The 25,101-nt window shown below is 46.7% G+C and overlaps 5 non-coding genes across 5 annotated transcripts; 2 read left to right on the plus strand and 3 right to left on the minus strand.

The window, feature by feature from the left end:
- On the minus strand, nucleotides 1-73 carry Trnaa-agc (transfer RNA alanine (anticodon AGC)). The gene has a single exon. It is a non-coding gene; the product is annotated as a tRNA-Ala (tRNA).
- Nucleotides 74-6,658: 6,585 nt separating this feature from the next.
- On the minus strand, nucleotides 6,659-6,731 carry Trnaa-agc (transfer RNA alanine (anticodon AGC)). The gene has a single exon. It is a non-coding gene; the product is annotated as a tRNA-Ala (tRNA).
- Nucleotides 6,732-6,906: 175 nt separating this feature from the next.
- Nucleotides 6,907-6,979, plus strand: Trnaa-agc (transfer RNA alanine (anticodon AGC)). The gene has a single exon. It is a non-coding gene; the product is annotated as a tRNA-Ala (tRNA).
- Nucleotides 6,980-16,381: 9,402 nt separating this feature from the next.
- Trnaa-agc (transfer RNA alanine (anticodon AGC)) lies at nucleotides 16,382-16,454 on the minus strand. Its single transcript has one exon. It is a non-coding gene; the product is annotated as a tRNA-Ala (tRNA).
- Nucleotides 16,455-16,635: 181 nt separating this feature from the next.
- Trnaa-agc (transfer RNA alanine (anticodon AGC)) lies at nucleotides 16,636-16,708 on the plus strand. The gene has a single exon. It is a non-coding gene; the product is annotated as a tRNA-Ala (tRNA).
- The last annotated feature ends 8,393 nt before the right edge of the window (nucleotides 16,709-25,101 follow it).

A 25,101-nucleotide genomic window follows, 5' to 3' on the forward strand; every position in this document is an offset into this window, starting at 1 on the left:
TGGAGGTGCTGGGTATCGATCCCAGTACCTCTCGCATGCTAAGCGAGCGCTCTACCATCTGAGCTACACCCCCGACACGAAATATTGCCACAACAGAGACACCAAGAAGGAATTCAAGCCGTTATAATGAGCGTCATTGCGTAACTTTCAAAAGGAGCGCAACCGGATTCAATCGGGATCGAAGGCACGAACGACTTGAAAGCGAGAGCAATTCGTAAAATTCACGTAGCTGATCGGTTCACTTCTAGCGCAGAGTGTTGCAATACTTCCTAAGTAAATTTTACTCTTTATTTCTCCGTTTGAGTTTCGGTTGAGTCTCCACCTGAATAAAGATTACTCCTTTTCGTCTCCCCTTATAAATATATTGCTCTTTACCTTTTCTCTCCACTTTCTTTCCCCGCGTTCGCTCGAAGGCTTACACATATTAGCAGCGCTACGTTTCCTACTTGTCTTCAACGTTGCAAGCTTCTTAAAAGGAGAAACACAATGAAATTGTTATGGGAAATTAACAAGAAACAGCGATCTTTTATCGTTCCGGTGCCCCTTTTTACTTCCGCGTTTCAGAATATGCGTACTAAACCTTCTCTTCACCGGGTTACTTCAAACCGACTTTCTCGTTCATGCAAATGTCGGATGATTTTAAGCTAAATTTTGCCTCTGCATGGAATTATAATCACTTGTAGTATACTGAAAGTTAAGTATTAACGTCGTAACCCTTAAGCGAATTTCACATTGCCGGAGTTCCTCAGCGAGGTGAATTGTTCCGTGTTTAATGCGGGCCTGCTGTCTCCAATAGAGAATCTGTTGGCGACTGCATGGTAGACGCGTCTGGTATGTAGACGGTTCAGAAAAAGAACAATAAACACGTTCTGGAATAACACCGAAGGTGCCAGAAAAAGTAAAAAAAGAATATAACATCAAAGTTGGGCACCAACAAGCAGCGATGGAACAATTTCTACCAGTGAAGTGCATCACTCGGATTGTCATGAGCTCGACCCACTTGCGAATGTGTCTTGTACTGGGTATGCGTTGAGCGTGCTGGTTCAGAATGGCCGTCTATTGTACTACCTATGCAGAGACAATGTAGGCACATCAGATAACGGAGGTAAAAGGAGAATTGTGTTGCTTGTCACAAGAGAAGTCTAGTGGCAGCAGTGCTAGGCCCTAAAGTATTCCTTGTGTGCAGTGTGCACTAGGGCGTGTTCCAAAAAACAGCATCCCCGTCATCAATAAAGCAATGCTTTATGGCCTAAGGCACATTGCGCCCACTGCAGTGTGTGTGCCTGAGGGAACAACAAAGTTTGTTCATTGGGCCATGTTTTCACCACTGGCGTTGATGTAAGTAGAGAAAAGTGTTTGTGGCCAGGGACACACGCATGCCTTTGATGCAACTACGAACACTAGAAGACTCCTGTCGAACGAAAATCGTTTAGTTAAGACATGGAAGCGGGCATCGCTTATACATCTCGTGAAACTTTTCTGGGAGGTGTAAGACAAATATTAAACAAATCCCCCCGCACAAGTATTATTTATTCCATCCGCTGTTTTTATTTGAAAACCATGCAAACGGTGGTACTGAGCTTGAGAAGAAACAGAGAACTTGCAAGTACTTGAGCTGACGCTGAACCACTGCGCGTAGGGAGGGATGGGTAATATCATGTAAGTAGGAGAACTGGGAGAACAATTGAGAAAGGAACCTGAGTTTAGCTTCACCTATATGCGGCGGTGAGAATGGATTGTCGTTAGTCATCTGCTCCCACGAATAAACCCTGCGAAGATTTATTTGGAATGTAGAATGCTCGCGTGTGCACAATAGAGGATGCATTGCACGTAAGCTAATTCATACACCCAGAATACGTTGCAGACATTTTGTTCAGCGAAAAATTGAAAGTTCCCTTCCCGCCATGTGCTACCTTTCTGCTGATGCCGTGTGATAGTCCGGGCAAAATAAGTAACTGTTGCCCATGTAGGGGCACTTTGATGCTTTCTTACAAGAACCTTGTGTCGGCGAATACTCGCGAACTCTAATGGAGTAGCTAAGCAAGCCTCCGTAGTTAAGGAAACTGGTTTGGTTAGTTCTAAGGCTTGATTTATCCTGTTTTGTCACCAAACCAACAAGCGACATAACGCGTAGGCAGTCAGCACATTGAAGCCAGAACTAAAACCAGGTACGTGAGGGCTGAGGAGAAGAGTGAGTCAGAAAGGCTGATGATTAAGAGATAAAGAGAACAACAGTGGCGAGAGGGCACTGTTGGGGCATTAACGAATGAACACGTACTGGTACAGAAGGCTTTCCGCTTACAACCAGCAAAGTTGTTATGTTATCACAGCACATACGAATGTCCTCAACGATAACATTTTAATTATTAGCTTGACGCGGTGGCTGAAATAGAAAAGAGTGGCTAATTTTGTCAAACGCTTTGGATACTTGGTCTTGGGCAACTCCAGCAGGGCTAGCTGCCACGCATTGACGGCGCGTACGAGTAGTGGGGAAATTGGATTGAACACTGTGATCCCAAATTCCGCAAGTTTTACGCGCACTTACAATTTCGCCGGTAATACTCTTGCGCCGATTGGCCAGAACGTAACTTTCGCAGGTATCCTACAATCGACATTGCAAAAAGATGTAAATCGGTTTCTGGTAATACAACTTTTTTCTGTACAGGAGCCGCTTTTGTATATAAAAACAGTATTGCTGCAATAAAAAGTTGGCGGCAGGGTTCTTACAGTCTAGGCATTCTGTAGAACCTCAAAAATAATATAAAAAGCTAGTCTTAAAACCAATTGTAGAATTCTGTTGGCAAACCAGTGGACCCCGTGGCGTTTTGTGCGCCTCCAGAAATCTACTGTTTACAGAATTTAGCGTACAGTAATGCAAGATTCAGCCGAGAACTTTGCTCGGTCGTCGAGCGAGAGCGCTAACTGAACAATGTGAGACACTGCGTCAGGAGACTGATTAGATAGTGGGGAATCAAAATAGTCGCATAATGGAGTTGATATGCTTCAAGAATCGAAGCCTCGTTATTAAGGGGCTCTAAATCAGCCTCAATTCGTGCGATTTTTTACAGCAAGTCTTTCCCCCTCTGCGGAAAAGAACTATTTTCGATAAAGAAGCTATTGCATTGTAACGGCATTGAAGCTATCTTTCACTGCTCAGCTTTAAAATATTGTTGGCAAGTGTTCGCATAGAGAATAGTCCCAAAGACTGGCCATTTTCAAAATGGTCTGATCAAAAGATTGGTAAGACTGCAAACAATGAAATATTGCAAAAATCCCGAAGAACTCCACGCATGTGCCATTTAAAGCTGACTCGTGAGCACTCCCCGTGGGCATAACTAATCTGTTGTCCTCCTATAAAAACATGCCCATTTTGCGAAAACTTTGAAATTTTTACGCGACAAAGATCAGAGTACACTTTACACCGTCAATGAAAATAAATGCGTCAATAATTGCGTTAAATGGCGCCATGACGCCCGTAACGGCGCTGACACTATAGACACTGGTACAAAACAGAGTTTCTTACAATATACACTAGAGAGGAATCTGGCGCTAGCGTCTATGCGGCTCACATCAAGGCCGTCTGTGTCGTCATGGGCCGCCATTATACATCGCGCTCGCCTTAGTTTGTTAATTGGCTTGGATTTAAACGTTGTAGTGACCGCAAATTTAAACAATGTGCCACAAAAACGCGAAGAATAGTGTGCAATTATGTAAGTGGAAAATAAAAACCGGCTGCTTTAAAACTGAAGAAAAAGGAAGTGAAGCGTATTTTTGCTGGAACGGTTGGCCTGCTATTCCGCAGGCCAAGGTTGTAGTCACGAACAAGGTTAATATTTGGGGCGGAAACTCATTAGAGACTCCGATTTTATTATTTTACCATTATCGCAAATCATAAGTTGCTTAAAGAGTTTGGAAAGTTTTTTGAGCATGCCTATTAAAACGTTGCTTTCGTGCGGAACCGGTGCACCGACCGCCAACTAGTTTAACAAGAAAAAAGAAAACGTGGCGTTAAACAGTCATGCACGACGACAAGATAGGACGCATACAACCCCCCGTATCTGTCGTATCTTGTCTTCGTCGCAGTACGTTTTGTTTCTTCTTTTCGTCGGCTACAAATTTCGCGGCGGCACATTACCCGCTCAGTCATGCGTCCTTCGACTGCGGTATGAGCAACGTCAGGTGCAATCACGCACTGCCTGCTGTTTCACCGAACACGGCTACCACAGAAACGGAAGGATTTCGGCTTCCTTGTAGCTCGTAAACATGTAATGCATAGTGAAGAAAGCAAATCCCAAAAACCGCTTACGAATCCAATTGTCATGACAAGCCCAAGCCAAAAAGGGGGGTCTTCCCATGAACTCCCACGACGACATGGCTTACAAGGTGCAGTTTCCTCTCTAGTATACTTACTAAGAAACTGTATGGGTACAAAAGTCAATGGGGCGATCATTGTTTGAATTAAGATACCTTGTTCGCAAAGGGGTGAAACGTACATGCCGTTTCTGTCGCTGGTGACCGGGAATAAAACTGTGTAGTGGGCTGATGCTTTTTGACACCTAGATCCCTCGTAAAAGGCGAAGCGAAGCAGCCGCTTTGCAATTGTTGCGATCGTAGAGAGGTAGAATGGCTTTCCTATCGATGTAAAAAAATGCAGCCGTCGCGTAAAAATTCGTTACTCTCAGCAATCTTAAATGGTTAGTGGATGTAAGTTACCAGCTTATTTACAGATGGAAAGGCGAAGTTCAGCAAAACACACTCGCCCCTTGCCATCGACGCTACGCGTGAAAAGGAATTGTAGCCCATCTCCGTACATAACAGCATCCAGCTAATAATCCACCGGAATGACTAGCAAAGACATCGATGGCACCCCTGCAGGCGAATAGCTGCTGTGCGGCTTTATTTATTTAAAGTAGACCCGATGTTCCGTTTAGGGAGACGTGTCAACGTCGTTGACCATTCCGAGCATGAGTCATTGTTTCTTATTGTTTTAAAGCTTCGCCGTCAACCGGTTTCGACTCGACCGCTCCCGCGTGGCCGGGGCGGTAAAAAACAAAACAAAAGAAAAAGATGGAGATTCGTTTTCTGTAAGGTTGACGTGTTGCTCTTTCGAAAGAGCGTCGCTTGCAAAGGAATACTAAATACTTGAATTCATGAAGGGTATGTATCCAACTCTGCCTTGCTTTTCAATTGAGTATTCCAACATCTTAGCTACGCATCACTTTGTTTATTTACAGCTGAACGGTCTCATGCTAAACGCATTTTTGTCTCTGGTGGGCGGAAGCACCAAAATGCCCCAAACACCCACTATCCCTTAGTGTATTGCACTTCATACATTTTGGGAAAATAGCCCTTGCTCTGAAAACGCGTTCACTACCTTACCATACCACACTACCTTACCATTCTCAGTACGGAGTTTCACATGTTCATTAGACCGGCCAAATAGTCACTCAAGTGAAGTGTTCAATGACTATTGTACAGTTAACTGTCATCAGTGCAGGGCTTATTCCCTCCCATTTGGCTGCAGTATCCGCATAACCAACCAAAATTCTCGCATACCCACTCCTGAGGATTAGGCAGGGAGGACAACCACGGCCGTGGGAGGATCATGGTCTATTAATTTACTACCGCGGCCTTAATGCTACCACATTCACAGCACAGAAGCAAACGTAAGTGCCACCGGTAATTTTGTATTTTGGTTTGAAGCCTCGGGGAATATTAAAGCCTCTTGTGGGAAGTATATGTCTTCTGTAAATATTTATTCGATTTCTCAAGACGCACATGCGTTCATTGAGTACAGAAGCTGATGGCATGGCTCTTTTAAGGTCTCATGTCGTTTGGCATCTCGTTGATGAAGAGTAGCTGCATTTTTATTTTTGATGGTCTCGAAAACCGGCAAAGCTTTCTCTTTCATTCGTGCATTTGATGCACATTCCTGCATGTCTGTTCAGTTATTTTGTGTGACAAAACATGAATGCGTAATATACATGATGAGAAAAAGTTTTAGTTCACACGAAAGTTTTAGTCGCCTAGAAACCAGCGTTGTCCTTTCTCAGACTAATATTACAACCATGGATGGGAAACCCTGGAGTACTTTCATTGATTCAACATACACTAGCGACCTGAGGATAAACGCTCGTGTGGAAATGGTTGTTTCTCCACCCGACCAAATGAACAGAATATTGTGCAATAATTTGGGAGAAACCACATACATTTCAGTAGTTAAAGCATGCCTTCAACTTTATTATTTAACACGCAGAAAAATATTTTGCTACCGTTGCGTTGTCGTAATCTCAAGGCCTTCCTTACCAACAGCAGAGCCAAGCTGTTTCTCATTCCTTGTTTTGTGTCATTACTCAAGCAAGAACGGGTTCACTTTCCCAGAAATTGGCCGCTAAATCGTGGTACTATGTACCACTTAAGATACACCCTATTGAACAAGTAATATTTTCATCAAACAGAAAGAAACATTTTTTATCGTAACGTTTGTCGCTGGATTAACGCCTGGATGAGAATATCACGACAGGCACTGAAGGCGCAAAAACCAGGTTCTCTGTGCTTCGGATATAACCTGCTTACAAATCTCACCCTTAAACTATACCGCGCTTTGCACGCTCGCTTCTAGCTTCATAATAAGCAACAAAATCAAAAAGAGACGTCTTGGAGGTGCTGGGTATCGATCCCAGTACCTCTCGCATGCTAAGCGAGCGCTCTACCATCTGAGCTACACCCCCGACGGGAAGGGACAGGCGAACTAAGATGTCTTAACGCATTGCTTCTAGTCGCCGCTGCCTTCGACCTGGATTGAATCCGGTTACCCACCCAGCGAAGGTTGTGCAAGGATGCACACTTGCCTGGCAACTTTCCTGGGTTCCTACTTGTTGCCTTTGTTGGGAGCCTGTTCCTGTCGGGGGTGTAGCTCAGATGGTAGAGCGCTCGCTTAGCATGCGAGAGGTACTGGGATCGATACCCAGCACCTCCATGGCTTTTTTTTTGTATATGAAGATTTCTCGTTTGACGTGCCGTACTTTTCAAACGATTTCTCGTTTGACATGCCGTACTTTTCAATGTAAAAGCGGGTTCCCTTGCACTTGTTGTCAGCTTACAAAAGTGAAAAACATTGGGAAGGTAGGTGGTTCTTACTTTTGTGCACTAGTTCCTTCTCAGTGTCACTCGTGACAATACTAAGATTTACACCGTCTGCACCTTGCGCAATCAAGCCACAGATGTCGTCCGTAGGAAATAACACACACGTTCCTGTGATTGCAGAATTGTCGCTTGTTTGTTTTACTCTTATTTGTGATGTTTTTTCTGTTACTTATGCTACTTCATATTTACCCTGTACGGTGCTTAAAATTTGAACGTGTCATATTGTACATGACGTTAGGGAGGGGGGGGGGGAGGCTAGTCAAGCGGTTTGTACAGCTTTTTTTCTTGGCTTCCTGATCTCGAAGGGTGGAAAATAAAAGAATTATTATATACTTTTGTTCTGTAAGCAGGAGATTCTTGTTGCTGGATTGTTGCGCACACAAACTTACGAGACTGCTGAAAAAATGGTCCGTAAAGAAAATTGTTAATATTGTTTCCCATTAAATGATAGCCTTGTTTGATTGTTCGTTTTCAACGCATTCTTAGGATTCCAATCACAACACACCAAAAAAAAAAAAAAGCAGCGTTCGAATACTTGCTGAAAATAGATTTTTTGCTTTAGAGATTTCTTGGCATAAAAAAGTCCTCTGTTTTTCATCCACGTTTTTACTGGGAGTGTGTTTTAGTGTGAAACTTAAAATAACTTCTCATGAAAAATGGTGGGGACCACCACTTCAATTGTGGAGTGAGGGAGTGAGTGTATTCGCCCCGAGCGCGACACAGTCGGCCCCTGGCGACGGTGGGACGAACCGCTCCTGGTGTGGATGGCGCTCTCGGGTCGTCTGCTTGTTGACGTAACGCGCGGCACAAGACGCGTGCTGCACACGACCAAACAACCAATTAGTGTACTCGTTTGACAGTAAGCAATGACATAGTTACCTCTGCTTTGGCATTACCTCTAGAAACGCAATAATCAGCGGCCGGTGCGGGTTAAGCGCTGGTTTAATTCCACGAAACATCTTTGCCCGGGTCACCGCTTGAGTGTGAAACGTGTTATAAACATTCCTCCCACACATTGCACTTTTCGTATTGTTGAGTGCAGCCGTCTGCCGTTTCGGGAACTTCGAAAAGTGCTTTTTGAAGGTGGCGTGGTGATTAGGATAAAAGTTTAGTACGCGAAACGGGTAAGAAGCGATAAGACCTGTGCGTTCCCGTGCATTTTCCACACCCTTATAAAATTACGCTGTTTCCTTATAGAAAGAAGAAACGAACAAAAACAATTACACTGCCCACTACCCGTGCGCTATCGCCCATACACTACCGGGGACGTATTTTACACCCGCAAGCGCCTGTGTGACCGTGTTCTTCCCGTACCTTTTCTAAAATAAATACCATTTTTCGACAGTAGTGGTTTATACTGAGTTGCTAATTTTGCGTATTATTTAAAATACGTTTCTATGGATGCGCAAGAGTATTTAGGGGGGAAGGGGGTTCTCGGTTAAATTAAGCAGTTGTGAGTTTGCGTCTGTCATGTGGCATTTCGGTGTCATTTTCATATATAACATTTTCAAATACCGACATGAATCACCTTGTACAGAAATGTGTCTCACTCAGCATAACCAAATGCCTAATATGGTCAGAAAGAGGAAAAATCGCGTAATATAAAGCACGTTGTTGCCCACATGTGTGAGGGGTGTGTGGTATGGCTCGCTGTTTTATTTTTAATTTTTTTCCCACAATGCTTGCTTTCAATACAACTTTGAAAAAGGCGAGCCACAATTCCTGGACAATCTCGGACCAAAGGGGGTTAATCAGTTTTGGAAATACGTGTTGAAGTAATGCTTTTTCATCGCTACATAACACGACGCCTAGCGTACTTTCGATTGTAAGTAATACTGATAACCAACGTTTGGCTTTTCGCGTTACATGCGTTCTCTTCTCGCTGCTCTTGCAACGTTCGCAGAACCCCCCCCCCCCCCTCCCGAAAAAAAAACGAAATGCACAGAAAGCTTTATCCTTGCATCTTTTTAACCAATCCTCAAGAATTAAATGCCAAGACAAAGGCGATGTTCAGTTTACAAAACAAAATAGTTACCGGGAACCCGTTGCGCTGATTCGTAACGAGAAATAAAAAGGAAACGTTTTACTACATCTGCAACAGCGCAACTTCATTTGCCATCTTTAGGGTTCGTAAGCGACCTTATACGCAAGAATGCAAGCACACCTCGCTGTTCCAGCCACCTGTTAGATTTTAAAAGGAACGCATATGGTCAACAGAGCAGCCGTAAGAGAAACTTTGTGCTCACTGTGAGGTCCCAGAAGCTTGGTTTGCACACTGTAAACCTGCTTGTCACTTTGCGAAAACCTAGCTAAACATGAGATGTTGCTTGTACGGCGTGCGTTGACAATTCAATTCGCAAGTTCACTTGCGACGAAAGCCGTAAATAAGTGATCTGACACCGTTATTCATCAAACATTCCTCCAGAGTCGCTAAAATTTCGTTTAAAAGACCCGTTAGAGCGGTTACATTTATATCTCTGCGCTGATCAAAATTCAGTAATTTTATGTTGCCTTTCCAACACAAAAAATATCGTAACTTCTTAGAAGGAATGTCGGGGCAGGTAGGTGGTGTTACCATTTCAGGGCATCCCACAAATGCAAGAATGCGTCATGCTACCAGTGAAAGCGATTTAGATAGCCGTTGTAAACTTAATTCCAGAGATCGATGCGTCATGATTTGTTTCTGCTTATGCTTTTATTGAAGGCTCAAAGCCGTAGTCTGGAAAGATCGAGCTTGCTACGAGCCACGGCGTACAAGTTCATTGTCACTATTACGGCCAGTCTGAGATTCCCAATGGGAGGTGGCTTTTTTGGCGTAGTAATGAAAACTTTCTGCCGCTTCCATGCTATACATTTTGAGGAATCGGACTACAGCATACCACTCTTGTTTACGCCTTTCATGCGCACATGCGGCGGGAAAAAGGCACAAATCGCGCCCACAGTGTGAGTTCTTACGGGCGGCTCAGCGGAGCATCCACACTAGCAGCGCGAAGCTGTCGCCACCTACATGTCGATCTCCCTGCGAATACAATTAGTACAACGTGGTTTAGGCGCCGAATGTTGGGCGCCCGCCTAGTGAACTGCCCTACTACGTGCTGGCCGTTCAGTCTTTCTCCACAAGCCTAGGCTGTGCCGATAGCTGAGAGACCGCCAGCTTTCCCACGTATTGCTCCCAGGTTGGCTAAAGATTAGGGACGATAGATGTACTTGCAGACATTGCCAAATAGTGTACTACAGAGGGTGCCAGGCTTAGGGAAGAAATACCGGCAGCAGTGTAGAAGGTGGCGTGCATCCATTTAGCAGAGTGCCTTGAGCACGACAGTTTATCTTTATCCAGTGAAGGCAATCGCCTTGGTTTTCGATAGGTTAGGAGTGTGGTCGCGAGAACGGAGTTCATTCGTGGCGGTACTGGGTGGGGATATTTTTGTAAGCTTTAAGAGGAGCACGCTCGGGGGTGCTTGCTGCGTACTTTGATTTCGTCTGCTTAAAAACGGACCACTGTGCACGAATGCGGGAAGCGGCGCAGGCTCTCTCATTTCCTTCGTAGGATCGTAGCAGTTGTGTCCACGCATCCAGACAATGTTAAGTTCCGGGATCTGGCGCACGGTTTGTGCAGCGTTGGGGGCCCTTGTGCGATGCGATTCAGCGGGAAGTGGCCGCAGGCTGCCTGAGAGTCTATCAGTAGCATGATGTATTATTTGCAGATGGTGGCTGCAAAGCCACGGGGAATTATTCTACTGCCTTGATAAACGTAGTGGAGAGTGTAGCGGTCTTTAACTCTTGGCCATCCGTGTCGGTGGCGCTCACGGCACTGTCTTATAGTGGGGAGGTTGAGCGAAACGCCTCTCTAAACAGTAAAGGAAGAGTTCGTGAAGAATTTGTATCTCTGCCCAGCCCCCCGCCGTGCTGGGCATTGCCCGTTTGCGCGCAGGGGGTAAAGCCAAGTGTTTTGTGCGGTGGTGGCCGCTGCTCGGCTGGCGCTATGCTCGCGTCCATCTTAGCGCACCAGCGCTCCATGGGGCTCTACGCGGCGCAGAACGTCCTGCGGCATCCAGTAGGACAATAATGTTTTCCCATTCGCAACACCTTAAGAGTGCTTACGTGTCTTCAGGGGTTTTTTAACGCGAAAATGCCTGACTTCCAAGCTATGGGTGTAACAGCATTATCATTGATTCTGATTTCTCAATATGAGGTATAACGTTTCGACGGTACACAGGGGATAAGACACGCCGTAGTGGAGCGCTTCGAAATAATTTTAACCAGCTGGGAATCTTTAACCATGTGCACCGAAATCACAAACACGCGGGCGTTTTCGTTTCTTGCCTCCATCGCAAAAGCGGCCGCCGCGGCCGGGAATCGAACCCGCGTCCTTGGGAGCAACAGCGCAAAGCCTTAGACCCCGAGCCACCACGGTGGGTTAACAGCGTAATGACAAGTGACAAAAAAGAAAGAAAAAACGGATGCTTCAACTGTGGCGTCTTTCTTGGTCAAAGAAGTGTTAAGGGTAGCATCACATCAACCTTCTGTGTAAAGGTTGTGATCTTCTGGGGTGGAGAATAATCCAAAGCAAATTGCTCGTGATGTTGGCTCTGCAAAACGCATTGTTTGTTATTGTGGTGCGCTCAAGCGTACGCGGTTATCAGAAACGTTGTTCCTAAGAGCCCTGTTAGTTGAGAAAGATTAAATCAGTAGTTGACGCACTTTGAACGTGAATAATAAAGTAGGAACTTAGCCTCAATATATGTCAGAAACGCACATCACGAAGAACCCACTCACCGGCTGCAGCATGTTCTGGAATATAGAAAAAAATAAAGAAGGTTATCATTTGCGCTAAAGTCATTTCACTTAGAGCTATCTTGTTTATTATAGTGTTATATTGCTGGTGGCGTTTTATCGGCACAAGGGGATTCGACGGCGGTGACGTAGTATCCGGCTGAAACATCGCTGATAGGAAGGGGCCTGCGTCCTGCCCTACGCCTAAGTACACTGATTTATAAATAAGTAAATCAATGTATCGCTTTATTATACCCGATAGCATTTGGGATAATACGCACCGGGTGCTGCGCAGCATGGCATGCTGCAGTGACTTTGTTTCTATAAATTCTCGCGAAAGTCTCTGTTATATTTTTTAAGAGGTTCGGCGTAGGCAGGAACGATTGTTTTCTTGGGCTTCTCGCGGAATCATTTCTTTTGGGGTTTATTCCACTAGAAAAATTTCCCGTGATGTTTCTTGCAGTGCACAGTTAAATTTTACTTCAACAGCGCAGCATTAGCAACAGCGCCCTCACTCAAAATCTACGGCTTAACCTATTGCACTGAACTCTAGCGTGCCCGGTGGTTAGAAAATTTGTTCTTAAAAAAGCCCACGTCTCTCCTTCATCCCGCTCGGGCGCATGACTGGCAGCATGAATACGCTTCCAGCTGGTCGCGTTCCCTTGCGCTCTTGCTGTTCAGACCTCGACCACATGTCAGATTACAGGCGATTAAAAGCAGTGCGCGCACGGCACCACGCATACCACGAGTTCACGGCAGCACGGCACTCTCGGTAATGCTGTTTACATGGCAAAATGGAACTACGAGCTTAAGATTTCACCTTCGCCATCTCCTACGACCCGCTTTGATCGTAGGAGAAGGCTCGAGTGTGTCTGGAGCGCTCCTGACACACCAAAATTGAATAAGTGTTGTTTCACTCACTCACTCACTCACTCACTCACTCACTCACTCACTCACTCACTCACTCACTCACTCACTCACTCACTCACTCACTCACTCACTCACTCACTCACTCACTCACTCACTCACTCACTCACTCACTCACTCACTCACTCACTCACTCACTCACTCACTCACTCACTCACTCACTCACTCACTCACTCACTCACTCACTCACTCACTCACTCACTCACTCACTCACTCACTCACTCACTCACTCACTCACTCACTCACTCACTCACTCACTCACTCACTCACTCACTCACTCACTCACTCACTCACTCACTCACTCACTCACTCACTCACTCACTCACTCACTCACTCACTCACTCACTCACTCACTCACTCACTCACTCACTCACTCACTCACTCACTCACTCACTCACTCACTCACTCACTCACTCACTCACTCACTCACTCACTCACTCACTCACTCACTCACTCACTCACTCACTCACTCACTCACTCACTCACTCACTCACTCACTCACTCACTCACTCAAATCCGTGAAAAAGAGCCGTTCGTTTTCAAAATTTCGTAACCTGCGCGCTCTCCCGCCGAAGTCGGATATCATTCTTGCGCTGACATTCGGTGACTGGCTCAGTAAATTATTATCGGCCATTGGTGAGAGTGATGGGATTATCCTAATTAGACAGAGCGTGCGGCGCGTGCCCATGAATTTAAAGTGGCACCGAGCACAGGGCTAGTGTGTAAGTGACATTTTTATAGCTGTACTGTTTGTTTTACTACTCTAAATAGGGTGTTTTCATTCGTATTATTGCGTGTTTAATTTCTGCACTTGGCGGTGCCTAATGAGCTGCCGTACACGTGACTTTATTTTGCTTGTCAAACATAGCCGGTAATAAAAACACAGAGGTACTCGTATCAGTTCACGTTAAGCAAATGCTGCGCTCAACCGACAGGTGAGGTCTGTCTGGGATTCGGCTGCACGCGCGGATTTTAATGAGAAATTTTTGGATTAAAGGAAAGGAAATTTGGCTAGAAGAAAAAGCTGCGAATTACAAATGGTCAATTCCTTATTTTTACTTTTATATTGGGTTCAATAAGATTTATGTGTCGTCCTATGCAGGTGCATACAAGCACAGTTAAAAGAATGCAATAGAAACTTGTGATTAGAAGCATAACTTTTTACGCATAGCCGGCAGCAAAAGAAGAGAAAACATTAACATAAAACGATTTCTGCAACAAAGACAAAAAGACGAGAGACTGGATGATGTTAGACCTTAGCTGAATTTTATTGCACGAGTATGCAAACATGCACACGAAAATTGATTGCTATACCGCCTTGTGAATGTGGATGACCAGAGCTATAAAGAGAACCCGTTAGCGACGACTGTCACAAAGACTTCGTTGTCACTATGATGGGCGTACTCGTAACTTCACTCACCTTCTTAGGCAATGTCTATAAATGTACGAACGTTCCAGTGTGGTCCGTTGGGCAGGATGGGTCGGATATCGCCAGCCAGATGTCTCCGACGTGAAAATGTCTCCAACATGAAAGCCATTCCCATTTCAATGCCGACACGTAGACATTAAAATCACCGCAGTGACCTCAGGGGTACTGGCACCGCAACTAAGCCACGGTCCAAGGACAGCATTAGTACACTTAAGCAATTCATAAGGTTCCTGAATGCAAAAGTAATAATGTGCAGTTTAACGCCTGAGACGTTTTGCCTCCGCTCCGGATCAATGAAGAGGTTCGTCCTGTTGCCGCTTGATATGATTTGCTTCGAGATCCACTTTCACCTTACGGTTTCAAATGGGTACTATCTGTCTCCCTCGCGTTGCGCCGCTGATCTTTGATTTGCTACCGGCTAGATATGAAGCATGTGCCATGTACACCTCGCGCTATGGAACGTCTTGTGCTCGTGCTTCAAACACAAATGGAGCCTCAGAGGCTTTAATGTGAGAACATCGGAAAATGTATAAAAGCCTGCCCTAATGCAGCTACACTGTAAAAATGACACCCCGGGTGTTAAACACCTCCTGCGCGGATAATCAAGCTCTTGCCGAAAGTGCCAGAGATGGTGTGCTTATTAAGGCGTCCTTTTGTGTTTTAATTAAAAGAGCTTCAAAGATTTCCCTCGCTCTGCTAGCTGAGTTGCGAACCGCCTCAGCACTCCGGTTTTTTCGTACTAAGGACCACAAAACCGATCTTTTCAATAGTTCGCGAAGTGTCCACCTCCCACTACCGCCTGCATTGCTATTGTTTGGGAGCTTTACATAGGCTGAGAAACTGCGAAATGCCGTTTCGGTTCTGAGCGAAGTCTGTAGACGAGCCCCCTTTTTGGTATTTGTTTGCACTATGTTAATGCATCGTGCAGCTGTCTACCCGGTGATAGGGTTCTTCGGAGAATTGTTCCTGCGCATTTTGTATCGTTCCACAAAAACGAACGCCGCGTTCTCCTGTCAAAAGCAATCGTACCCCACGACACTTTCACTGCAAGCATGGTGTTTTTGAGTGCTTTTCTTGCTTGTTTCAGGCGCTCGTCAGTCACATAATCCTTAACTTCCGCACACCACGGCGGCTCACTGGAGTGTCACACGGGGACAACTTTATTTCAATACTTCTTACGCATGCTAATGAGTGTGCATGTGAGGCCGTATTCTATAATCGAAAACTTCTCGAAACATCGGAGTTTCTCTGACTAGAGAGACAGCGTTAATGATAAGACGAGACGAGGTCGCGTAGATACAATTGTGTCATTGGTTGGACCGGTTATTGGCGTTCACGGATGAACGATAGTACTTCACTTCATCATTTGCATCAGCGGACACTAATGGCTTCATGTTTCCAACAGAAACTTACGCTAAAATGTGCGTTGTCCAAATGTGTTTGCGTTAAGCGGCACGCGAATATTAACATTCAGCATTAATCGTACAAATAAACTTTGCTCTCCAGTTTAAATTGACCTCCACAAACGTGCAATTGGAATGACGAATATGGTGCCATTTTTAGGTGGTCGTTGGATCTTTCCTTTTTTTAATAAAAGAGGCCGTCGTTTGAACGGAACAAATGGAGCGAGATCATACCGCCTGGATCGCTGGTCGAATTTTAAAGATACGTTTTCAACGTTGTTGATCCTTTCAAGAGTGGGTAGCTTTATGGTCAGCTTTCCGAAGTGTTGCGTTCAACTGGGGGGTTGGGAACTCTTTTTTTAATTATTATATATTACGAAACAAGAAAAGAAATATCTACTTAATGGTAAGGTGGACGTCCCGCTTATGAACCCACTTTGGTTGCTCAGTAACTTAACCGTCCTGCTGCGGCTGCTGAGAACAAGGACGTAGGTTCGATTCCTGCCGGGGCTGCGTTTTTTGATGGAGAGGAAAATACGAAAGGGGCCACACATCGCGATTTTGGCTCACCATAACAACCACAAAAAAAAAAAAAAAACAAGGCGCTTCTTACAGCCCACCGTTGCTTCTGGTCATAAAATTAGAAAACAATTTTGAAGCAAAATTACTGCAACTTCCAAACAAAATCAAAAAGAACACGTCGTGGAGGTGCTGGGTATCGATCCCAGTACCTCTCGCATGCTAAGCGAGCGCTCTACCATCTGAGCTACACCCCCCACGGGGACCGCATGCATAGAGAAGGCAACAAGAAAAAACCGAGGCAACCTGCCGAGGCCAGTGCGCATCATTGCACAACCAATGTGAGGGGCGCAACCGGATTCGATCTCGGTCGAAGGAAAGAACAAGACAACGAGAGCGATTGGGTAAAACCACGTTGTTCTGCCGCCTGTCCTCGTAGGGGGTGTAGCTCAAATGGTAGAGCGCTCGCTTAGCATGCGAGAGGTACTGGGATCGATACCCAGCACCTCCAGGACGTCCTTTTTGTATTTGTATCTCGCCCCTCGAAACCCACGAAACGAGCATACTTGCGCTCTTCCAACCCGGCTTGTGCCTCCTTTTTTTTCTTTCATCTTAAGTTTCTACTACACGTCTTTTGGCTTTGGTCAGTTTTTGGTGTTTTAAATGTCTGGTTTTTCTGTTCGTTAGGCTGCGTTAGGTGGGGTTACGTTTTTTTATGTTAGGAAGAGCTAAGTAGAGCCAAGCACGGCACTTTTTTGTGGGAAATGACGGCAGATTTTGCTTTAGTAGAGTACTATATGAGAAAAAAGCAAACTGGTACAGCAGAAAAGCCCCCCTTAGTATTTAGGTCGTTTTTACTTCCTCCCGTGTCTGTTACTGAGATTTTGGAAACTTTGAATTTCTCTGAAAATATGCCAATGTCTAGAATAAGATTAAAATGTGACGCGCCCAAAATGGAGATAAAATTGCTGTATAGGCGGGTCTACAAAATTTTGAGGGCAAAATAAGCAACACAGCCTCATATAGAGGTTTATTAACAGTGAATTTACGCTGGGGCCGAAGCACTGACCCGTAAAGTTGCCATGGCTCGGCAGGAGCGCGGTACGTGGGTGGCTCTTGCTGCACCGTGGAGGCAGGGACCTTCGCCCTTTTTCAGGGGTGCGAGCCGTACGCGCTCCGCTCCTTCTAACGGCGTGGCGGCGGACTCGGGCTCAGTTGAGGGGTCGCTGACAAATGTAGGTTACGAGATAATGGAAGCCTACTATCCCTCGCCTATATAAAGGGGCGAAATGTCGGGAGTACGCCATCGGATGCCTTAGGCCGAACCAGTTTGTGACAAGTGAAGGAGTGAATCCTCCCGTTTACTTGACGTCGACGCGGCAGAAACAGTCGACACTGCGCTCCTGTCACAGTTAGTCATGCAAACGTTGCTTACAGCAGGTAATGCGCATTCTCACCGTCATGAGTTAACCATGTTCCTGTAAATCGCGAAACATCAAAATGATGACCGGAAAAAATGGGGCACCCCTCCATCTAACGACGACAATTGTTGAACACGAAGATTTCTTATGACTGATCATCGTCGTCTATACACTGTGGGGTGCAGGATTTTTCTGTATAATTTTGCACGTCCATGCACCCGTCTCCAAATCCAAACCGCTTCGACCGTATGGAAATAAAGCAATCGGATAGACGACGCCTTCATACTGCGAGAGACTTGGGTTCGATTCCGCCACGGGAACTGTTTTTTTCTTCTTTCACCTCACCCGTTTTCGCGTCGCACACGCCATCAGTGAGAGCACTAAAGCTTCGTTTTAAAGAAAGTGCAATATCTGGCTATAGACTCGTAGCTATGTCCCAGGTTTAGCGGCGTAAAAGTCCAGCAATTAGAGTTTCTGCTGCGTTGAAGTTATGAAAATGGCAGGATTCACTCCGAAAACTCAAGTCAATGAACTAGTACGCATTGGTGTGCATTGTTCTCCCTAGCCGTTGCGCTACCTAAGTGCGATGCGCTTCTGTCGCCGCCATGTAACCGCGGATGGTGGCACCCAACCATCAACGTATAAAATGCATGCTTGACTGATATAAAAGAAATAAAACAAAATAAATGGCAAATAAAACCTACGATTATGGCTTTTATGAACGGGCGTCACTAGTCACTAGATAAGGTTACAGAGTATCTGCACTCTTTTCTTCTATTATTTCGTGCCGCCGCCATGATCACTGGTCAGTTCGCTTCACGTGATACGTTTCTACACTGCGACAGTTCATGGGAGCTGCCATTTTGTTGCTTGTGCATTTTCAGTCGGTAAACTGCGGAAGACTTAGCTTGTCCTCCCTGCTCTGCAGCTGCGCGCGACTAACGTTGTTCCGAACACGAATCAAAGATAACGCGTGTAGCAGCACTTCAGCAGCTGAAGTGCGTACGAAGATGCCGTTTTTCTGTATCTTTGGCAGTGTTGTTAACGAACACCCCGGTAGAAGTTTGCGGCCAGGCCGTAGAAGAGGCAATCTCGCAACACTGATAAACACCAAAATGGCTGCCGTTGCTGACTTCCGTGCCTGAGTGCCGCTACTCTTATACCTTATCTAGTGACACTACATTGCACCATATTGTCTAGTCTGATGAGGTTAATTCAGGGTAGCCGAGTTATTGTATCTTTTCCTATGCTGATGTGGTGTTGCTTTGTATCACGCAAGCACAGGGGCCGCGGCGCACCATGGGACCGTGGTTTAGCCAGGGTAACTGGTAGTTGTTTTTCTCACCTAGATTGCAATAAATCGTTTATATTAGGCGCTGTGGGACATTATGGAATATTTTTCCGACTGTTGTTGCTTTCTGAGTTTTTCCTTCTGTCCTAGCCAAGTATTGGTGGTTATGCGAGACTAGAAAGCAACGGGAACGGGGGCGACCATTCCACCTACACCTTTCTCAGTCTGAGGCGGAGACTGCTACAACTCAAACCGCACAAAGCCTATGGATTAGACAGGAATTCGTCAAGATTAGAAGCACGGTAGCAGAGCGCAAAAGTTAAAGAAATGTGCTGAAGGCACGATTCGCTGGCCTTTCCTAATGCATCGCAGTCAACACACAGACGACATCAAATTTAGACCAGGCGGCAGGTAATGGGACTCTCCAGTTCACCAAACGTTATTGCAGCGCCAGAGAAAATGTACGAGGTCACTGGTGCAAGTGAATCCAATTCGACGATGCCGCATTTTAGCGTTGCCGTTATCATTTATTTGCGTTGAATCCAGCTTCTTCAAAAGAGGTCTTACTGAGTTCGTTTTTTGACCGTTCGTTTCTTGATCGTTTTTTAAAGACCGGCTGTGGGGCTTGTAAAGTTCAGAAGCAACACTGCACCGTTGTAATTTATGCCGTTTTTCCGCTATTCACAGTGGCTGTCGCAGGCGTGGCAGTTTTTTGGCAGCAGGTAAAGTGGACACGTTTGTTTGTTTTACGCAGCCTTGAAAACGAGAGAGTAATAACTCGGTTTAGCCCCAAAGGGAAAAGGAAGAGAGGCCGAATGCGGGGTAGAGCTATGCTACCCTCCCGGCGCGGTCCAGGATCTTGTGCTGGAGATCAGGCGCTGGGCGGCGCAAGGCAGTCTCCCGCCTCTCCTTAAAATTAATATTGAGGAATTTGGGCAGGGGGGGAAACTACATGAGTAAATGGAGCTTTCAATAGCTCCCCGGTACCACACGAAGTACAACCGGTTATACCCAATTGCAACAGTACAAAAATAGGGCCAACCGGCAAAGAGAATTTTGTCCACACGAAGGTGGAGAGAAATTAACGGGAAAGACTTTCTTGCGACCCACCGCCAGGGGGACGAGCCCGGGGGGACCCCTCTTGTCCCCCCTAGGAAAAAGCCGGATAGGGTGGGTTGCTGGGAACGGGAACTTGGACATCGGGATGGGTTATGGGAAAAAAGGGTGGGAATGAGGGAAGCAATTTTGCTCCAATCATTTTGTCTCACTCTCTTCCAAGACTGATTGCTCAGCGAGGGCATCAGACAGTGCCAATTGCCAAATATGCGGTCCCTGCCACGGGTTACCGCTCACCCATAGGGTCCGATAACAGGGCCCCAACTGTCGGAGACAGGAAGTACCCTATTTAGTGGCGACGGTCAGGTCCTTCCCGACCCCCAGCTCTGAGGCCGATGCGTACTAACGTCCTCGATCAACTGTCCCGCACAAGGTACTCATGAATCACCAGTGAAGCTTTCCACTATACACGGGTACTTGCAACACCTGCTTTTCACGGTCTCCGGACACCGGAAGTTTGTATGCGAACGTTAACTGAAATCCACGTTGGCAAGCCAACCACGTTCGCAAGGCTCCCACAGAGGGGAAGCTGTTCTGCGAGCCCTTTTCTTATGTCCTTCTCTGTGCCTACTCTATCGCTCAATGGAACAAGAGTCTTGTGGCATTGCCGCTGGGTCGGGCGGCTCGGCAGAGGAGATCGGTCCGGGCCTACTAGCCGTTACTAAGCCAGGAGAGTTTCCCCAGTCGGTGTACTAACCTCACCTTTCCTCGTTTTCCCCGTGCGGAACACCCAGTGGTAGCACGTCCCGTGGCAGCCAGAGAAGATCAGTCTATAGGCCCCTCGCAGCAAGGTTACAGGGGGGCGCGACCGCCACCCCCCCCGGCCTCATACGGACTGTACAACATCTAGCCCCCATGACATTTGGTTACAGGGGTATGTCACTCCCCCCGACTTATAGCGATCATGTCGCTGGCCCCGCCAAAGCTTGCGGTTACAAGGGTCGCCAGTCCCCCGGCCCGTAATGGTTTCCCGAATTTAATCGGTATTCCCAATACAACGACTGTACGCTTGCGGCACTTGCTACTTTCGCAACTTGACTCGCCGGCCTCCTCCCACGCTGGATTACAGGGGTGCGTTACTTCCCCCAGCCAAAGAAAGTCATAGTTGATCGATCTCGACACGCTTTCCTGCTTCAATCGCATCGCCAAGTGCCGGGTCGACACCCGACCGCTCGACCTCCGCGTAGGACCTGATTCCAGTTGTACCAGGAACATCCGCAGTGGCGGCCGTTTTGCACGCTCCCAGGGCAGGGATTGTGCGGCCTCCCCGATTCCTCGAGGAGGTCTCGTGGAATTACCGTACTTCCACGCTCTGGCCCCTATGACATTAGGTTACAAGGGTTTGTCACAACCCCCGGCCTGCAGACCAGTTCGCAAGTTAAACAGAACGAGCCCTAAGCTATGGTTACAGGGGTGTGCACGCCCTCGGCTCGGTAGTGGTCTACCCATTGCTTCAGCAATGGTACGCCAACACTACGTGCGAACTGTACCGCTTGAGCGCAGTGATTACGTTGCAACATTGACCCGCTGGCTTCCTCTCACGCTGGATTACAGGGGCGCGTTACCACCCCCAGCCTTTGGCCTCCTCCCACACGGGATTACAGGGGCTCGCTACTTCCCCTAGCCAAGAGAGTCATAGTTGCTCCACAAATACCATCTTTCGGGATAAAAGGGATCCTCTGAGGAACTCCCCGTGGCTCTGCACTCTCGCCCCCAAGACTGAAGGTTACAAGGGCTCATCAAGTTCCCTCGGTCAGCAGACCAGTTCGCATTAAAGGCCCCTTCCATGCTCCGGTTACAGAGGTTCGCTACACCCCCGGCCTCATTGTGTGTACCCATGCTTCAGCATGCCACGATAAAACGAACTGTACCGCATGTACCCCTATGACTTGGGTTACAAGGGCTTGTCACCTCCCTCGGCGAGCAGATAGGTTCGTGTTTATAGGCCCCTTCCTAGCTGCGGTTACAGGGGCTCGCCACTCCCCCGGCCTCATAGTAGCGCTCACATTGCTTCAGCAACCGTGCGCCACTATAACACAAACTGTACCGCTTGGTGCAGTTGCACTTCGCAACATTGACCCCCAGGCCTCCACCACACTAGATTACAGGGGCGCGTTACCGCCCCCGGCCAAAGAGAATCATAGTTGATCCACAGAAATTTGCGACCGCAAATTTTGTTCGAATTACCATTCCAAGCACCAACCTCGGTAGCCACCCAGGCTGTCCGGGCCTGCGTCCGCATCACGCATCGGTGTTCTTGGAAGGCACTTGCTCAAGCTCCCATGGGCGTTGAATACCCAATACAGTGGGCCCGGCACAACACTGACTCCTGCCATTGCGACGGACCAAAGCAGGACAGCCGAAACCGACCGACACAGCCCAGTCCGCCGGCAGGGGGGGCCACGTGCAGGCCGGCAGTAAGATTCCCCCCCCCCCCCCCCCGGGGGGAAACTACAGAAAGAACTCGCACTGGCGGAGTTCCAGCAGAAAGGGCGCTAAGAACCGTGCCATCCGATAGGCTCAACGACCAAAATTGACGAGGCCGCCCGATTGCAAAAACACTTGTCGAAGCTTCAATGCACTGACTTCATTTCGGACTGCAAACATGCACAAGAAACAAACTGCGGAACAATATAGCTTCAATGCACTGTCTTCATTTAGAACCGCTTACTAGCCAAACAAAGAATTCCTGGAAGAACGTTATTTTATGGATATGCTACGTCAGCAAAGAAATCCATGGTAGAGGGCGGTAGCAATTGCAGTCCTCACATTTTATGAAAAAATGCAACAAAATACTCAGGCAAGCCAATACAACTGGCGACGGAAGAATTCCTCCTTCAGTATCTGCAAATATAAAGAGTTAGTATGGGCTTCGAGGCAGTTCTCACAGAGCTAGAATTGCTAAAATAAATCCGGGTAATCTGTGGACACTTCTTTACTCTGGAAGCAACATAGACGCGGTAGGGGCTCCAGAATACAGCAGTTTTATTTTGTGCGAAAGTTGTTGCTCTGTTGACTGAGTGTAGCGTTGCAGTTCTGTCCATGAGATGGAATATTTGAATAGGCCCTCTGTAGCGTAAATCTAAATTTAGTGCGGATTTTTGCAGTAATTTCAGCGGCACTGTTATGCTTAGGTATGTTCATTTTGCAACATTTATATCTCAAATGGTTGGGTAAATGAACCTAGGAATTTTGGGTATGGAAATACTTCATTCAACAATTGTATTAGTGGGACAAGGAACAGTACCCTACTTAATTCCGATGTCTTTTTTACCCCCAGTTCCCGGTCAAGAACACGCGGCCTAATTGCTTCATCCAGCCCGAACTACTGTGGGGTGGTAAAAAGTTGGACACCATGTATTAGCGGTATTCACAAAGAGGAAAACCCTTATGCCTGCTGGAAACTCAAGGCGGTGGACTCATCCGCGTTAATGCAGCCACTAAGCAGCCGTCTGCTGATTACGCTGACGAACAGCGCGTAGTGGAGCACGGCGCTCCGAGCTCAGGATTGGCTGAACTGGGGTGTTCGGACAAAGAGGGGAGGAAGCGTCAGTCAGCTTCATATTACACGTGATTATGAAGCAGGCGTGTTACTTTACTTCCACCAGAATACTCTGCTGCATTCTGTATCCGTTTGTTATACACACGTTTATTAAATACAATACAAATAAAATGTTGATTTTCAATCAAAATTGAAGAAATTTGTTTTGTTGTCCCATCTCTCCCGTGGACGAGTTTTTGCAGAATTGTCGCTGCACCGCTGCTGTTGGTTGGTTTGTGAAAATAGCACGGCGTCTAGCACTATTGCAGCTTTCCTCATGAAAACTACATAGTTAGGGTAGTTTTGTTCTGGGTCGTATTATGCTCAGTTCAAATATACCGGGCAAAGGCATCGCGGTTTGGTGTTCGATATCAGCCTACGTGTTGGGGATCTCGGCGCAGGTTTCTTTACTTGCACCGATAAGGCATTTATACTACTACGGATTCTCCCTGTGCCATGATGTCGCTCAGTGGAAATACCTATTATAGCACTTTCAGGATAAATCATGTTCCTTGGTCCTTAGCTGAAAATTTTCCAGTGCCACATGGCGATATCGAAAGAGCTGCACCTTGTCAAAATGTATTCTTTTCAGCCTAATGGTTCTGTGTAGTCGATGGCTACAGTAATGTATCTGTTGCTGGTTGTGAAAGTTTAAAATGGGCGGAACAGGTTCAAAGCGAGTAGTTGAAATGGATATCCGTGAACTTAAGCAGACTAAAAAAGGTCAGGTTGTTTGGCCTGGCGATATTTGTGGTTTCGAACAATCGTACACCGTTCTGCGGACCGTCTTGTGGTTCGGGAGGGTGTGTATAAATATAATTATATTTGCAAATAAATTTCAGGGTGTACCTTACTAGAAGAAGAAACTGTCTACGCAGATCTCACAACGCATTGGCGTTGTTATCATACCGACCCGCTACTCATGAACCGATGGGTAACAATTGATTGATTGATTGATTGTGGGGGTTTAACGCGCCGATGCAACGCAGGCGATGAGGCGCGCCGTAGTGGAGGGCTCCGGATTAATTTCGACCACCTGGGGATCTTTAACGTGCACCGAAATCTCGTACACACGGGCGTTTTTGCTTTTCGCCGCCATCAGAAAAGCGGCCGCCGCGGCCGGGAATGGAACCGATGGGTAACAAGTTCTGACTTGTGGGGTAAGCGGAGGGGTTAGTTGCTTGCGGTATACTTCGCCAGAAGAGACAGGGGCGTACACAAATTGGCAACTGACCACCCCCGTGTGCGCGTCAATTGCAACTCAAATTACTTTGGTTCGAGTCACCGCATCTATAATTTTACCGTTGAGGTTGAGTACATGCTCAGGCAAGACCACCCAAGCATCGGTTTGATACACCAGACTTTGCTTCAGGCTTCGCCTCATTTGACCCTGAAGGGTGCGTATGGTTGTTTTCTTAAGCCGCTGTTATTTCGAATCTGTGGCTAATGAAAAATGAACCGTAGTGTATGTGGGAAGCAGCATTACTAACCCATCGTCAGGATGCTAGGTTTATGACCGGTTTACTGAAACATGA

Source organism: Haemaphysalis longicornis, unplaced genomic scaffold (genome assembly GCF_048455015.1).
Source record: "Haemaphysalis longicornis isolate Haplotype H1 unplaced genomic scaffold, Haemaphysalis longicornis Haplotype H1 scaffold_5, whole genome shotgun sequence".
Taxonomy (NCBI): Eukaryota; Metazoa; Arthropoda; class Arachnida; order Ixodida; family Ixodidae; genus Haemaphysalis; species Haemaphysalis longicornis.